The 15379-nt window shown below is 37.1% G+C and overlaps 1 protein-coding gene across 4 annotated transcripts in view; it reads left to right on the top strand.

Moving 5' to 3' along the window:
* The window catches only part of TBL1XR1 (transducin beta like 1 X-linked receptor 1), a 176140-nt gene that overhangs the window by 60952 nt on the left and 99809 nt on the right, over positions 1–15379 (top strand). Inside the window, exons 1-2 of one of the 4 annotated variants that reach the window (XM_029939857.1) lie at positions 3632–3764; positions 6456–6570. The exons of 2 other annotated variants lie outside the window; for them this stretch is intronic. The gene's annotated coding sequence lies outside the window, so the exon portion shown is untranslated. Of the gene's footprint in view, positions 1–3631; positions 3765–6455; positions 6571–15379 lie in introns of those variants that run through there. One more of the 4 variants, XM_029939853.1, reaches the window with a different exon arrangement.

Consider the following 15379-nt stretch of genomic DNA (forward strand, 5'->3'; position numbering starts at 1 on the left):
AAAAGTCATGGCTTGGGCACCTGGGTGGCTCCGTCAGTTGAGCCTCGATTTCAGCTCGGTTCATGATCCCAGGGTTGTGGGATCCAGCCCCGTGTTGGGCTTGCAGGCGTGCACTTGTGTAAGCGCCCAGGCGCTCTCTCTGTCTCTTGTGCTCGCGCTCGCTCCCCCCCACAAGTCATTGCTCTGTAACTTAAAATTTGGAAATTTTTAGGGGACTGTTTTGTGAGTGGTAATTACAAAGAAAATTGCTAGTACATCTCTTTGGCCCATCAAGTATACTTGGTGTTTTATTGTCACCCAGAATATTTAAAACTGAGGTATTGTGGTCATTAGATATATACAAAGGAAACATGTCTTAATACAGTTTTTGACTTTTATGAAATCATTTAATGACATCTGTCAGTTTTATACTGATTTCTTTTGAAATTGTAATAATTTCTTACTTCTAATTAAATTCTGTAATTGAGGAACTGCTAGGCTTTTCCAGTGGGGCTGCATTTTACATTCTGACCAGCAGTGTTTGACGGTTCCTATTTGTCCGTGTCCTCCACAACTATTATTACTGTCCTTTTGATCATCTTCCTTGTGGATGTGAAGTGGTATCTCATTGTGATTTCAATTTGCATTTCCCTGATGGCTAGTGCTGTTGAAGGTATTTTCATGTGCTTATTGGCCATTTGTATATTGTTTTTGGTGGAATATCTGTTCATATAATTGGCCCATTTTAAAATTACACTGTTTGCCTTCTTATTACTGAGTTGTACTACTCACATATTCTAGGCACAAGTCTCTTACAATGTTTTGTAAAAATCTTCTTCCATTTTGTGGATTTTCTCTTCCTTGATGGTGTCCTTTGAAGGGAAAGTATTGTAAATTTTGAGGATGGCAGTTTGTTTTTTCTTTTGTTGCTTGTACTTTAGGTATTCTAGCTAAGCATTGCCTAATCCAGAGTTACTTAGGTCTTTGATCCTTTATAATTTTTTTATATGGTATGAAATAGGGTTCCATTTTCATTCTTTGGCATGTGGATATCCACTTGTCCTAGCACCCATTTCTATAGTGACAGATTTATGGGAATTTTTATCTATACTTTCTAGATTTTTTTTGTACTTGAAAAGATTTTTGAGTTTTACTGTCTACACCCACCCCATTGTCCAAAAAAAGAATAAATTTACCATCTATTGAAAAGACGCTGTGAATAAAGCACTGTGTTCTGTTTTAGGAGTCCTAATTTTAGAAGGACAAAATGGAGCAGGTTTTTGTAATTGTTGTGTCACAAATTTTTAAAATGGGAAATAGAAAACTTGGGAGTGAGAGACTGGGAGAAAGTCCTTCCAGTCGCTAACTAGTTTCATTTAAAGTAGAGTTAACTTGTTTTGTATAATTCCAGAAGCTCTGAGTAGGAATTACAGATAAATACTTTTGAATTCCAGAGAAGAAAGAACTTAGAAAACAATTAGAGCTGTCTAATAATTTAGTAAAACAGCACCTTTCTGCAAAAGCACTCAACATAGGAGGAGCTCAAGCAGAGGTTGAATGATGGGTGCTTTTGTCATTAAAATTACAGAATGGGGGGCTCCTGAGTGGCTCAGTTGGTTTTGTCTGACTTAAGCTCAGGTCATGATCTCCTGGTTTATGAGTTCCAGCACCACATCAGGCTCTCTGCTGTCAGCACGGAGCCCCCTTCAGATCCTTTGTCCTTCTCTCTTTCTCTTTCAAAAATAAAACGGTTAAAAAACTTTATAAAACGGTTTTTATTTATTTTTTGAGAGAGTAAGAGGGAGAGGGGCAGAGAGAGAGGGAGCCAGAATTAGAAGCTGGCTCCAGGCTGAGCTGTCAGCACAGAGCCCACCTTGTGGCTAGAACTCAGGAACTGCAAGATCATGAGGTAAGGCAAGTTGGACGCCTGACTGACTGAGCCACCCAGGTGCCCCCAAAAGAAAACATTTTAAAAAAGCATTAAAAAAATTACAGAATGGATTTCTTCATGGAATGGAGTTTGTTGAAGGTTTTATATTTCCCATTGTAGTTATTTTTCCCACAATTGTGAAGGATTTTCTCCTAGGGTTCTTCCTTCTCCAGACTATTGTCAACTAGGAAAATGAGGGTGAGTGAAAATAGACTGTTGTCTTGAAGAATTATAAATATATATATATATATTTTAAATATTTTATTTATTTTTAATACAGAGAGAGACAGAGCATGAGAGGGTGAAGGGCAGAGAGAGAAGGAGACACAGAACCAAAAGCAGGCTCCAGGCTCTGAGCTAGCTGTCAACACAGAGCCTGACGCGGGGCTCGAACCCACGAACGTGAGATCTGACCTGGGCCGAAGCCGGAGGCTTAACTGACTGAGCCACCCAGGCACCCCTGTCTTGAAGAATTAAATGATAGAAGTACACCAGTTTCTGACTAGCTAACGTTGTTGTGCATTATCCTGAAAATTAGTCTCACCACATGAGTAAAGGTGTATTTTTGTGTATGTATGTTCGCGCGCACACACACATGCACATTTCTAACCTTTGTTGGAACACATAGTGAACAGTGGGGATGAGGCAGTGTAGCAAGAGAGAAAGGTGGGATGAAAACTAATGAAGTATTAGTCTTAGGTCAAATTTAGGCATGGCTGTGGATTGTGCGATGAAGAAGAAGCTGGCATTAATGCAGAGCAATGTAAGTTGTGAAGTACAGATTTTCCTTTCAGTTAATTACCCTTCCTGATTCTCAGGGAATTTTGTTCTTCATAAATGATCTCTTAGAAGAGTACATATTGTTAAAAGGAGAAAATGTGCTAGTGTATATTTAACCTTTTGTGATAGGCATATTTCAGTCAATTGTTTTAGGGTTTGGAAAAAAAAAAACCCTGATAGTTATATAAGCTGATTGAAACAAATGAATTTGAATACCTGGCCTTTAGGCAAAATAATTTAAGAACCTTTAGTGATAAGATTCATACTATATGCCCAAAATAGAATTGGGAATGTGAAAAAAATATGATGCCTTAATTTCTTTGAAGTGAGATTTTGGAATGAGCTTTAGAGAAAAATTGCTCAATTTTAGGGGTCTCTGTGTGTGTGTGTGTGTGTGTGTGTGTGTGTGTGTGTGTGTGTGTCTCTGTCTGTCTGTCTGTCTGTCTCTCTTCCCCACCCACCCAACATGGGATTTGAACTCACAACCCTAACATCAAGAGTCACATGCTCTACTGACTGATCCAGCCAGGCATTCCATTATTTTAAAGATTATTTCAAAATCTCACTTTGAGTATACCCTGGAATCCTGGTTGGGAATGATTGGCTTCAAACAAAAGCTTTTTTTTTTTTCTTTTTCTTTTCTGTGATATTGGTATAGTTGTGCCTTAATGAGCAGTTGATCTAAATAGATTAAAATAAAGATGTCTTCCTGTAATTGTAGCTTTTTAAGGCTTGAATTTAAAATGTTTGTTAATATGTGTATTCTCTTATGCATAAGAATGTAAAAGTAGTGTTTTTAGTGTATATGATGAGTTTTCCCTCTAAGTTACTATACACTGAAAAAAAAGTCTATTAAAGTATACTATCAAGATGTTCTTTACTTTTGCCTGTTTTTGAACATATCACCTAAAGATTGCTAATGTTTACAGGTCTGTTTCCACGATACTACCAGAAGTTAGTAAAGGACTTTACTTCTCTTCTCAGTTAATAGATATAAGACATGCATGAAGAAACAAAACAGATGAACATAGGAGAAGGGAAGGAAAAATAAAAGAAGATAAAAAGTGAGAGGGAGGTGAGCTATAAGAGACTGTTAAATATAGAGTACAAATTGAGGGTTGATGGAGGGAATGTGGGGAGGGAAATGGGCTAAATAGGTGATAGGCATTAAGGAGAGCACTTACTGGGATGAGCACTGGGTGTTGCATGTAAATGATGAATTGCTAAATTTTCCTGAAACCAGCAGTGCACTGTATGTTAACTAACTCGAATCTTTAAAAAAAAAAAAAAAAAAAGGACATGTATGTGCAGTGCTGGATAGAGTGTGGGGGGAAAATAGTGTACAACTTGGTATTTTCCTATGGCTTTTGCTTATTATGTTTAATAGCCTCATTTAAATTTAGGGAGGGATTCCTTGTATTAAAGAGTACCCCACATTCAACTATTATAAGCTACATAGTAATTTTAAAAAATTCTATTGGAGTTGAAAGATGAAGAATGACATTGTTTGTGCTTATTATTTGGTATTTGAATGAGCCTGAAAAGACTCTTACGTGACCACCAGTCCTTTTCCCACATATGTGATAATCTGTTTTTTCAGTCGCAGCTATCCCAACTATTTAAAGAACCTGTTGCTCTTTGCAGTTGCCTATTTAGCTCTGTCAGCCAGAAGCCGTTGTTTTTCTTTAAACTTGACCATAATAGCTGTTTGAAAGCTATTCTAGCAAATTTGAATTTCCAAGAATGTGCCTTCCCTCTTGGTGGACTTGCAGTGTTTTAGGTCAGAGATCTTGTCGTCTTCAAGTGCACAAGGGTTCAAATCAGCATTTATAGAGCCACATTTGACATTAGTGCTTGAGGCAGATGTTATCACAATACTAAGGACTTTGGGTCAGTACTTGGCAATTTTCAGGTTATGTGCTAAACTTCTGATGCTTTCCTCTCTTGTTCTGTCATCTCACCTCTTCTGTTACCCCCACCTGGAGTGGCACTCTGCATTTCTAGATGCTTTGACACAGACTTACAGTGTGCAGCACGTCTATCTTGTACAGCAGTTCTTTGTCTTTAGGTGTCTTATTTTAGATGAGGAAATATTTGAATTGCTGTAACCTGTAGCACCAAATAGAAATGAATTTCATTTAGTAGACTTTGACATTTGTGCCCAGGAGCAGAATTTTGGTGCCTTTGTCCACACAAATCTATTGTGATTTAAGTATATCTTCTATTAATAGGAAAAACAGTTATTAATATTGCTTTAGTTTCTAATGCACTTCACAATTTTGACTTCAGATAAATTAATGAAAATTAAATGGAATGTTGGGATTACCTGTATTTCTTTTGTGGGATTGGGGTTGGAGGGTGTTTTTGTAATTCCTTCAAGCTCCATCTCGTTCTGTGTTTCCGGTAATCTGTGACTCTTCATTACTTGCAACTTCCATGGATTTTACTTGTTTAGCTACCAAAAAAATGTCTTATGAAATCTAAAGGTGAATCAGATATGATGTCAGCTTTACCAAGCTTTACAGGCTTGCCTTCCTTATATCTCACAAGAGATAGGTTCAGTGAGATTGTGGGAGTTTCATTTCTCACAGTGCGAAATGCCAAAGAGAGACTTGAATTCAGAGCCAATGATAAGAGGTGTTGCATAATCTTGTTACGCCACCAAATTTATGTTAATCACCAGCTAAGACGATTTCCCTCTGGGAGTTAAGAGTTTAAAGAGAAAGTAAATGCATGTGGCCTGTACAAACTTAGTCTGGTTGAAAAAACGGCACATTTTCTGGAAGTAAAAGATAATGGTTGAAAGAAGGATGTGTAAAAGTCAAATTGGTACTTTTTTTGGAGGAGATAGGCTATGCATGTGATGAAAGAGATTGACATATAGGAAAATTTCTAAGTTTTATTTTTAAGCTCTTATGAAAAACTTCAAAATACATAAAAGAGAATAATGTAATGAATTCTCACGTTTCTCTTGTTAAACTTCCAGTATTTATCAGCTCATAGTCAGACTTTTTTTATCTGTATCCAGGGTCAGCAAACTAAGGCCTGGTTTTGGTAAATAAGATATTTTGGAACATACCAAGTCCTTTTATTATATAACTGTCTATAGGGTTTGTGTTACAGTGGCAGGCAGCATTGAGTGGATGAGACAGACTGTGAGGCCCCCCCAAACCTACAATATTTACTTCCTGGCTCTTTGCAGAAAATGTTTGCCAGTTCCTGAGCTATATGCCTACCCATTCCTCTCAGCAGTGTATTTGTTCTCCTTTTCTGTAAATTCGAACTCTGATCCTTTCAAATAGTTTTTCAACTTTTGATATTTTTCACATTTGCTTTACATAGAAATTATATATATTACATATAGAAATTGTTCATTCATGTCATTTTTATCTCATAATTGTTTTAGTTGAGCCATTTAAGAATAAATGTACACATCATGTTGTACACATTATGATCATTTAACTCTAAATACTTGGGTGTATGCCTTAAGAACAAGGATTCTCTTACATAACAGTGCAGGCAGTGGTCACATTTAGGGATATTTAAATCAGTGTTGATACAATATAGTATTTAATATATTCCATATTAAAATTTTGCCAGTTGTCCTGTTGATCTTGTTAGCAATTGTTTTGCCCTAATTCAGGATCCAAGATCATACATTGAGTAATCTTTAATCTGGCACAGTTCCTCAGCCTTTCTTTGTATTTTATTACTTAGACATTGACAGTTTTAAAGAATGTTCTTCAGTTTGAGTTTGTTTCTGCAGGAACAGATTCAGGTTATATTAACTGCGGTTTTAAAGGAATGAAAAGTATGGAGTCACATAACAAGAAGCTCTAAGTTATAATTATCTCAACTCTATTGTGAATAATTGTATAAAGGTAAGCAAATTAATGTCTTAGAGCGCTTTGTAAAATATGGCTAATATATTTCTGCCTTTTCAAGATGTTTGGAGGAGTGAGATAATACATGCAGAGTACAAGGATGCCACACTGCATGTTATTTATTAAAATATAGTAAATTTGGAAAGGAGGAAAATCAGAATGAATTAGAACTGTCAAAGAAATTTGAGTGGAGAAGATTGCACTTTACCTATGATTCGAAGGATGAGTTGGCTTTGGATAAACTATATAGGTGTGACGAATCCATTGGAAAGTTATATGTGTGAGGGGATATGTTCAGATTAGTGTAGGAAATAATGTTAGGGTGGTCATATTGGTGAAAACATAAACGTTGGCATTTGAGTTTGAAGGTCTGCATTACAGTCCAGCCTTTGCCACTAGCTTTGGGGTACATTATTTCCTTTGTCTGGACTGTATTTTCTAGCACTCTACAGTGACCTGTTGCCAGCGGTTTTCAGAAAGCAGAATCATCCCTGGTAGGTGGAAGTAGTAAGGGAAGGCTGTCAGCACGAAGGAGTTAAGATGAGTCTTGAAAGATAGGTAGGCTCTGGATAGGAGGAGAAGGACAGGGAAAGCCACTAGACAAGCGTGTTAAATTAAAGAAGACACTATTGGAAATAAACCTATTACATCATAGGTTAAGGAGTGATGCATGTTGGAAAGTAATGAGAAATTAAGGCTATCAGTTCTGAGCCCTGTAAGTAGGGTCTTTATAATGATATATAGCATTTAGAGTTGGAGTAGAAAAATGGCTCTCAGTTTTTTAAATAAAGGTTGATGAGATGCATGTTGGAATAGAACTGGATTCACTTTATGCAGTTTTCGGGGGTGATAGTTTTTGCATGGTTTGTTTAGGGAGCCTGAGAGCTTTTCATACCTCAAACTCTCTTCTGCCAGAAATTTAAGAAATACTAAGACAGTGGAAATAGAGGGCAACTATAGTACTGCAATAAAATGGACTTGAAGAAAACGGTGAAGTTGAAATATAGGCCAGTGATTGAGGATCTAGGCCTGAAGAGTTTTTGGAATGTTTCTGCATGTCAGTTGCTTCTGGAGCTTCTGCAGACCTAGCAATCCAAGTATGGCAGTTGATCTTGGAGGAAAGTGGAAGTGTAAACTGAAACAGTTTCAAAATTGGTAGCCAGTGCTGCTGCCTGGACCCGGGATCTAGGCCAACAGTGTATCACAATGTAGTAGAATCTAGACCATTGTCTGTTCAGAGTAAATTTCAACAATCCTGTCAGGTGGCAGTAAAAAAAGACAGCATACAAATAACTGTTCTTTGTTCTCTCTGCCTCCTGATTAATAACCTTCCTCTGACAGTCATCTGTATCTATTTGCCTATCTATAAATAACATGAGTGGAAGTCCTAATTATATATGAATTCAGCTACTCCTTGAAGAAATAGCAAGATGGGACCATATTTGACCACAAGTTACTGAAAGAGGTTCTGGGAACAAACTTAATTGGGTAGAATAGGTATATTCTTGATCCATAGAACTGCCGTTTTTCTTTCTTTCTTTGAAAACCTGGTGGTTCCAGTTTTTCTGAGCTAATGCTTTCAGTAAATCCTGTTTTCTGGATTTGCTTTTTAGTATTTCCAGTCAGTGAACCTAAATGGTTATAGTGCTAAAACCTGAGTATCTCTTGGTTTTATAAAAGCTAGATTAAGAAATTGAGATAACGCAGCCCCCATTTATTTAGAATGTACTCACGTCTGTCTGTCCTCCCCCACTAGAATATAAACTCCAAGGAGTTTCCTTACTGCTCTGTCATTAGCATCGGAAATGCTGCAGGTTTTCCTAAAGTTTTTGTTCTTATTCCCTTTCTCCTTACCCCTTTGTTTGTGGGCTTTGTTTCAATCAGTGAAAGGAGTCAGAATGACAAGCTACATTTTAATTTTGTGTAGAAAACTTAGTCATGCCTTTGGGTGACCATACCATGGCCAGAATTTTAGCCTTCTGTGGAAAGGACACTTAACATCCTTTAACAGGATAAAACTAGCAATTTTAAATTTGTTTTGTAGTAGTGATTATTTAAAATTTAAGTCTTATTTGATAAAATCCCATACTTAAAGAATTGTTACCTAAAAGTTATATTAAATCTTATTAAGTTACCAAAGATACACTGAGTGATGGGGGTGTGCAAAGGCAGAGTTTGTTATCTGCATAAAGGAAATTTTTTTCCAGGCCCTGGGTGTCCTAGAAAATCAGGAATTTCAGTTTTTTTTTTAATACCATGGAAATAATACATATAATAAAATGAAAAAAATGTATTATATGATGACAGATAATAAAAAAAAAAGTGAGGCTTCTCTGCTAGGCCTACCCTCAGGAGACAACAGTGTTTAAGATCTTGTATTTTGGTTCCTTTGTTGGTTAACATTCTATGTTTGTTTATGTCTTTGTTAGCTCGAGACACAATCCATTTTCTGTCTTCAACTTCTAAATGTCCTTGATAATGTCTTAGTGAAATATGTGTTCTTAGAATGATGTCTGGGGAGAGAAGATTGTTTTAGAATGACATGGAACATGAGAGTGCAATAAGAGGTTTATTGGGTAGGAGAAATACTGGGAACTGTCAGGAAAAACATTCCTGCATTTTCCTTTACTCACACACATAACCTGCACTTTTGATCACCAACTATGTGGTAATTTTTTTCACATCAAGCAATTCTCTTCAACACCCGCTGGGTATGCTGTACTTCAGCTCTGATACTGTCGGCCTGGAGTTAGCATGAGACCCCACAGGGTAGGGGAGTCCCACAATACTGCCTCTGCTTCGGATGCTAGTTGCCAAGTCCCAGGTTGTTGCTTCTGAGACTGGCTGTGAGTTAGTCTCCTGATCCCCTCCTTGGGTTTGATAATTTGCTAGAGTGGCACGTAGAACTCAGGGACCCACTTAACATTAAACAATTTGTTATAAAACGATATGGTAAATGAGCAAACATTCAGGCAGAAGGGATGGATGTGGCAAAGTATGAGAGAGGGCTCAGCACTGCCATGCTCTAGCTCTTGCCTACTAGCCTTGTGTGTACTACGCTCACAGGACCTCCATGTGTTCAGCAATCTGGAAACTCTGAATTTCATACTTTTGAGATTTGTATGGAGGGTCCATCATGTAGAGTGTGATCAGTCATGAACTTAGTCACCAGTCTTCCCCTTCTGGAAAGATGAGAGAGAGGCGCTGAAAGTTCCATGCTTTGATAAATCATGGCTTGGTGGCTAGTGATCAGCTCTCATCCTGAAGTAGTGTCTGTATCATCCAGCAAATTCCAAGACATTTAGGAGCTCTGTGTGAGAAACCAGGGTCAAACACCAAATACTAGAACAAAAGATATTTCTAGTGTTCTTGGCATTAGGAAATTACAAGTTTTAGGAGCTCTTTGCTAGTAAGTAGGGTCAGAGACCTATACATACATATATATTCATATATATATATATGTGTGTGTGTGTGTGTATCTATATATATATGTGCATTATATATATATATATGTATCTATATTCCCTATTATTTCACAGCAATAAATGGGTCAAGTTACTATTCTAGATAGACTTTGAGCAAAAGTCTAGTATTTCTCTCTGTCCTCCTTGTATACTTAATTTTAGTCTAGGAGTACATGTCTGACTAGAGTTGGACTTCAAGGACTTTTAGCCTCTGCGAAATCGTTTTCCATTCAGAGAATTCCTTGGGGACTTGGAGTTTGAAGCAATTCTAAAAGTTTATTTTTGCATCTATAGTATGGTTATAACTATGCTGTTCTTTGACCCTTCATATATAGAGTCCATGTCCTTATATAGGCTCTGAATGAATGAACATTCAAGAACAGTGGAGACTTTGAAAAGATTGAGTGTTTTGGAAGAGCAGGCCTTCTATATTCAGTTTCTTAGAATGTGGCTTAGTGGTAGTCCTTACTTGAACATTCTACAGTTATGTCCTGAGGTTTTGGCTGAGACATGGATAAAATAAAAGGGGAAGAATTAAAAATTTATATACTGTGTAGTAAGAAATGTATGAAAGGCCATTGGCCCTAGATTTCTGGTTTCTGACTGCTTAATACTTTGCACGGGATGAAAAATAGCGAATTGATGGGTTCAGTGGTCTTGGTTGATAATTCACCTTAGGCTGAACTCATTCTGCTCTTCACTACTGCTTCTCTGCCCTTTGAATGAAATAGCTGGTTTTACTTTATATTTCTCCCAATCAATGACATGGAAATAAAATGGAATTTATTAACGCTCCAAGTGGGATTTCTGACTTCTTTCACATTAGAAAATTAGTCACTGTGCTAGTGAAATTTGAAGTTAGACTGACTCAAATTGTTAACATCTTTATATTACAGTAGAGAAGATGTGTTTTAATAGAACTCATAGAGCATGTTGAATTGCCCAGGGTAGCAAACATCAGGGAGAACCAAGAGCTTACATTGCTTATAAGGAATTTCCTGGATTGAGAAACCGCCAGTTATTTCCTATTAATGTTTTAAAATTATTTTGATATTCTATCTAGAAGGGAAATGATTCCAGACTACACAGGTATTCAGTAGTTTATATGACATTCAAAACCAAAATAAAAGTTCTATTTTTAAATACTGTGTAATTATGTAGAAGGCTTAATAAAAGCCTTATTAAATTTATCCATTATTTGCTATCACTGTAAGTATCCATTCTAGGAATTCAGTGCTGCTCTTTAGGCAATAGTTTTATGGCTTCTCAGCTACTATTTAGAAGCCAGGGTACAGGAGTAATAATATTAGACTGATATTTCTTTAAAACATGGACATTAGAGGGGTGCCTGAGTGCCTTGGTCACTAAGTGTCTGATTGAGGATTAGGTCATGGTCTCCTGCTCTCATTGGGCTCTGCGCTGACAGCTTAGAACCTGGAGCCTGCTTCAGATTCTGTGTCTCCCTCTCTCTGTCTCTCCCCATCTTGTGCTCTGTCTCTTACTGTCTCTCAAAAATAAACATTAAAAAATTTTAAAAAACATGGGGATTTGATTAATCCAGTACCCAGATAGATGCTTGGTTGTGGTGTTAATTGAAAATTGAGTATTGTTTTTTAGAGGCCAAAATTAACCCACTCCTGCTTCCATGACCAGTAATCCTCTTTTTTTCTTATTTTATATCCAGTACTTAATCCAGAAATGATAAGATTATTTTCAGAATGCTAGTAGGAGTGTGTTTAAAAATAAAGTTGCATTTTTGTTTAATGAAATAAACTGTTCATTAACATTCATGAAAACATAAAGCATTCTAGACATTTAGATTGGGTATATTGAATGATAAGTTTATTAAATCAAGACTGTGGTTGTATTAAAGGACAGCTCAGAGTGTCCTGTCACACACAAAATCTGGTGAAATAATGATTGCCATTAATTAAGTGCTTTTTATATTTTAGGTAAGATTACATGCCTGGTATGCGTTCCCTTATTTAGTTCTTGGAACAATAGCCCTCTGGGTGGATAGTGTTTAAAGTCCTTGTTTTACAGATGAGGAAATACGTTGAGAGATTAAATAAGCATTCTTGCATCTCATGCTCAGTAGGTGGTGGAGTCACAGTACTCTTGCATTGGTTTTGTTCTAGTTCTGTGTAGCTTCTTCTACCTTAATTCTTAGAATTTTGTAAAGATTGGATGAATCTGTGGAATGGAATGGCAGTGTAAATATTTATTGAATAAGCGAATGCACGAATATAATTGAGTAATTGTAAAGAACCAGACATTTGTTTATGAAATGTCCTGGCACAAGATTATTGAATGAATGTGGGAAGAGGTAGAAGATTTGGTGTGGTTAGATGAGAACAAGGACATGAAATATTCAGGTTGTTACAAGAGGCGGAAAAAGCAAAAAGTAACTATGATAGGAGGTATGAGTTAGGGATATAATTTCAAAGTAGCCACCAATAAATCTAGAAGATCTGAAAATGCAGAAAGACTTCATTATAGTAAACATGTAAGGGACATATATCAGTATTCTTTCAGATGTTATTTCCTCCAGTGTTAGAATGCCAGTAGAGCAGATTTTTCTAGTTTCTTGTCTTTCTTCTCAGGACCTTGGGGTCAGAAACTAATGATGAAAAGCATCCCTGCCTATTGTAAGCTGATTTCTTGGAGTAGTCTTTCCAGTTTTTGTCTGTAGAACAAAGAAGGAAAAGTAGCAAACCTCAAACCTTTCTCAGTGAACTTAAACTTCAGCTGTTGATACTTCTTTCTCTTCATTCAGTTCTCTTTTGCCTTCCCAGTTCCTCTGCTCTGCCCTCAAGTCATCAGTGGGGTCAGAATCAAACTGTGTACTCTATAAAAGCAAAATTTAAGCCTTTTAAAAGAGCAACTGTTGTTGTTTAATTTGAATGTACATTTTAAACAATAGTATAGCATTAAGATGTGTCACCAAGATGTGATGATTATAATAAAGTATTTAGGTTTCTAGTGAAGGAGGATGCACATACAAAATAAATAACTGCAGTGGTGATAGAGCTTAGGTGGGATGTCAGTGATCTAAATTTAGCTAGAGGACATAGCATAAATAAGTCGTAAAGGCACAGGGAACTAAAAACATACTTGTGAAGTAACACCCTAGAGATAGAATGTAATGGTGTTTGATGGTTGGTAGGTAGGTAGGTAGGTAGGTAGGTAGATGTAGGAGATAAGGGAGGAGAAAGAACCATGTTTCTAGTGTGGGTGAATGGGAGGTTGGAGCCATACAAAGAAGTACAGAATATAGGAAGAGGAACAAGTTTGGGAAGGGAGAGGAATTAAGTATATGAATATTAAGTTTGAAATGCTTTGGGGACGTGTGGGGAGAGGCATGTCTAGTTGGCGTCAAGTAACTCAAAACACTATTTTAAACAAATCTAGAGGCAGGAAATTGGTATATTTTTACTCCCTTGTCCCTAGTGTAAGGAAGTCTATCAGGTGTATTGCCTTGGTTGACAAATGGCTACTGCTTCAGGAGGCGTCAGGTTTAAACATCTGCATCTGTTCTCTATTTTTAGGAAAACAGAAGACTCCCTAGCTGTCCCCCTCGCTGTGACAGCCGCGAGCCCCTGCACCCACCCCTGTTTCTGCTTAGATTGTATTAGCCAGGCTGTTTCACAGTGGCTACCTATAGCTGCAAGAAAGGCTGAGAAAGTGAATATTCTGTGGATATGTTGCTGCTTTGAACAAAATTGGCATTGTTAACAGGGAGGCTGAAGGCAACTAATAGTTCTGCAGATAAACAGTGACCCAACAGAGAAATCCATTACTGCCTCTTTCACTTCAAAATGACAAAAAAACACACAAACAACAACAACAGAACAACAAAAAGTCTGAATTTTCATATAATCAAGTGCTGCTCAGTTACAAACTTTGAGGTGCATGCCTATTAAATATAATATTTTGCTTTGGATTTTATCAAAGTTGGTGGGGAAGCAGATTGAGGAGTATGGGCAGTGGGATTCAAGGAACCAGTAGGCATTGTAGGGATATTTAGGAAAAAGATTTGATCAAATTTAGTGATTGATATGGCTGACAAAGGAGACAAAGAAGAGTCAAGGATCACTTTCAGGCTTTTGATTTGGGTAGTGGATATTAAGCCAAGAGCACATAGTATTTGCTGCATAAATGGCTATATATAGTGTTTTTGTGCCTTCCAGGACTTTTGGTAAACTTCCAAAAGTAGAAGGATTATGCATTTTAGAATTTAATGCTCCCTTATGAATTCTGATATATAATTTAAATAAATTTAGCCTCTCATCAATGAAATTCCTGGTTTCAGTATGTATCTGTTTTTAAACAGTTAAACCTACATAGTATTTCAAGAACTAGTTAGTTGTATGAAACACTCTTAAGTCCAACATGTTTGGAAGCTGGATAATGATAGGTGATGAAAAATAGTGTTTATTGGTGGGTTGATGTAAGCTGTCTTCTGCTGGGTGCCAGTGGTCTTTGGCTGTACTGATTCTGCCCTCCCTGTGGCAGTAAGAGATTATGGATATAGATCTCTTTCTTCTAAGTGGTACTTTCAACTTCCATTAAAAAAAAAACGTTTATTGTGTTGGAGTAAAGGAAACTTTTTGGAAACAAAAGCTTTGAAAAGAGATTCAGGAGACCGAGTGGTTAGGAATTTAACCCGGCGTCTGATATCCACTTGGCCTCTTATTAACTGTTGATCTTGCTCTAGGAACTGCTCTGAGCCTTAGTTAACCTGTTAACCTGTTTTTTAAATAGATGTAATACTTACTATACAGCTTGTTAGGAGATTTAAATGATACCGAGTGTGCAAGCAGTGCAGAGTTTAATATTTTACTTCTAGAAGGAATATTTAACTTCTGGGCCTCAATTTCCTTTTGAACTAGACTGCTTTTCTTTAACCTTCATATCAATCAAAAGAGATTTTTTATGCTATTTGTAAGATACCTTGTAGTGTGTTTGGTTTTCTGTGTTACCATATTTCTCAATTCCATTCAGTCAATCCCAGTCATTGCTTATAGGAGGTGAGCCAGTCTCCTAGAAGCTTTAGGTTACAGATCCAAGACCACTGACTTCCTAGATACAGTGTAGAGAGGAGGACCCACCCATGTGTGTTGTGGCACAAGGGGTCACCAAATCATTTTCCTTTCTATGGATAAATAACCTTGGTTCAGTTTTGGCTGTTTTTCATTTAAAACATAAAAACAGATTGTCCAGCAGTATTACTGGCCAACATAGGGGCATAGCAGAGTGGTCCCTGACTTGTGAACTGCATCTGGGCTGGGAGTACATATGTGGCCCATTTTTACAATTGAGCATATTCTTTGGTGGGTTGG

The sequence above is a fragment of the Suricata suricatta genome, chromosome 5 (genome assembly GCF_006229205.1).
Source record: "Suricata suricatta isolate VVHF042 chromosome 5, meerkat_22Aug2017_6uvM2_HiC, whole genome shotgun sequence".
Taxonomy (NCBI): Eukaryota; Metazoa; Chordata; class Mammalia; order Carnivora; family Herpestidae; genus Suricata; species Suricata suricatta.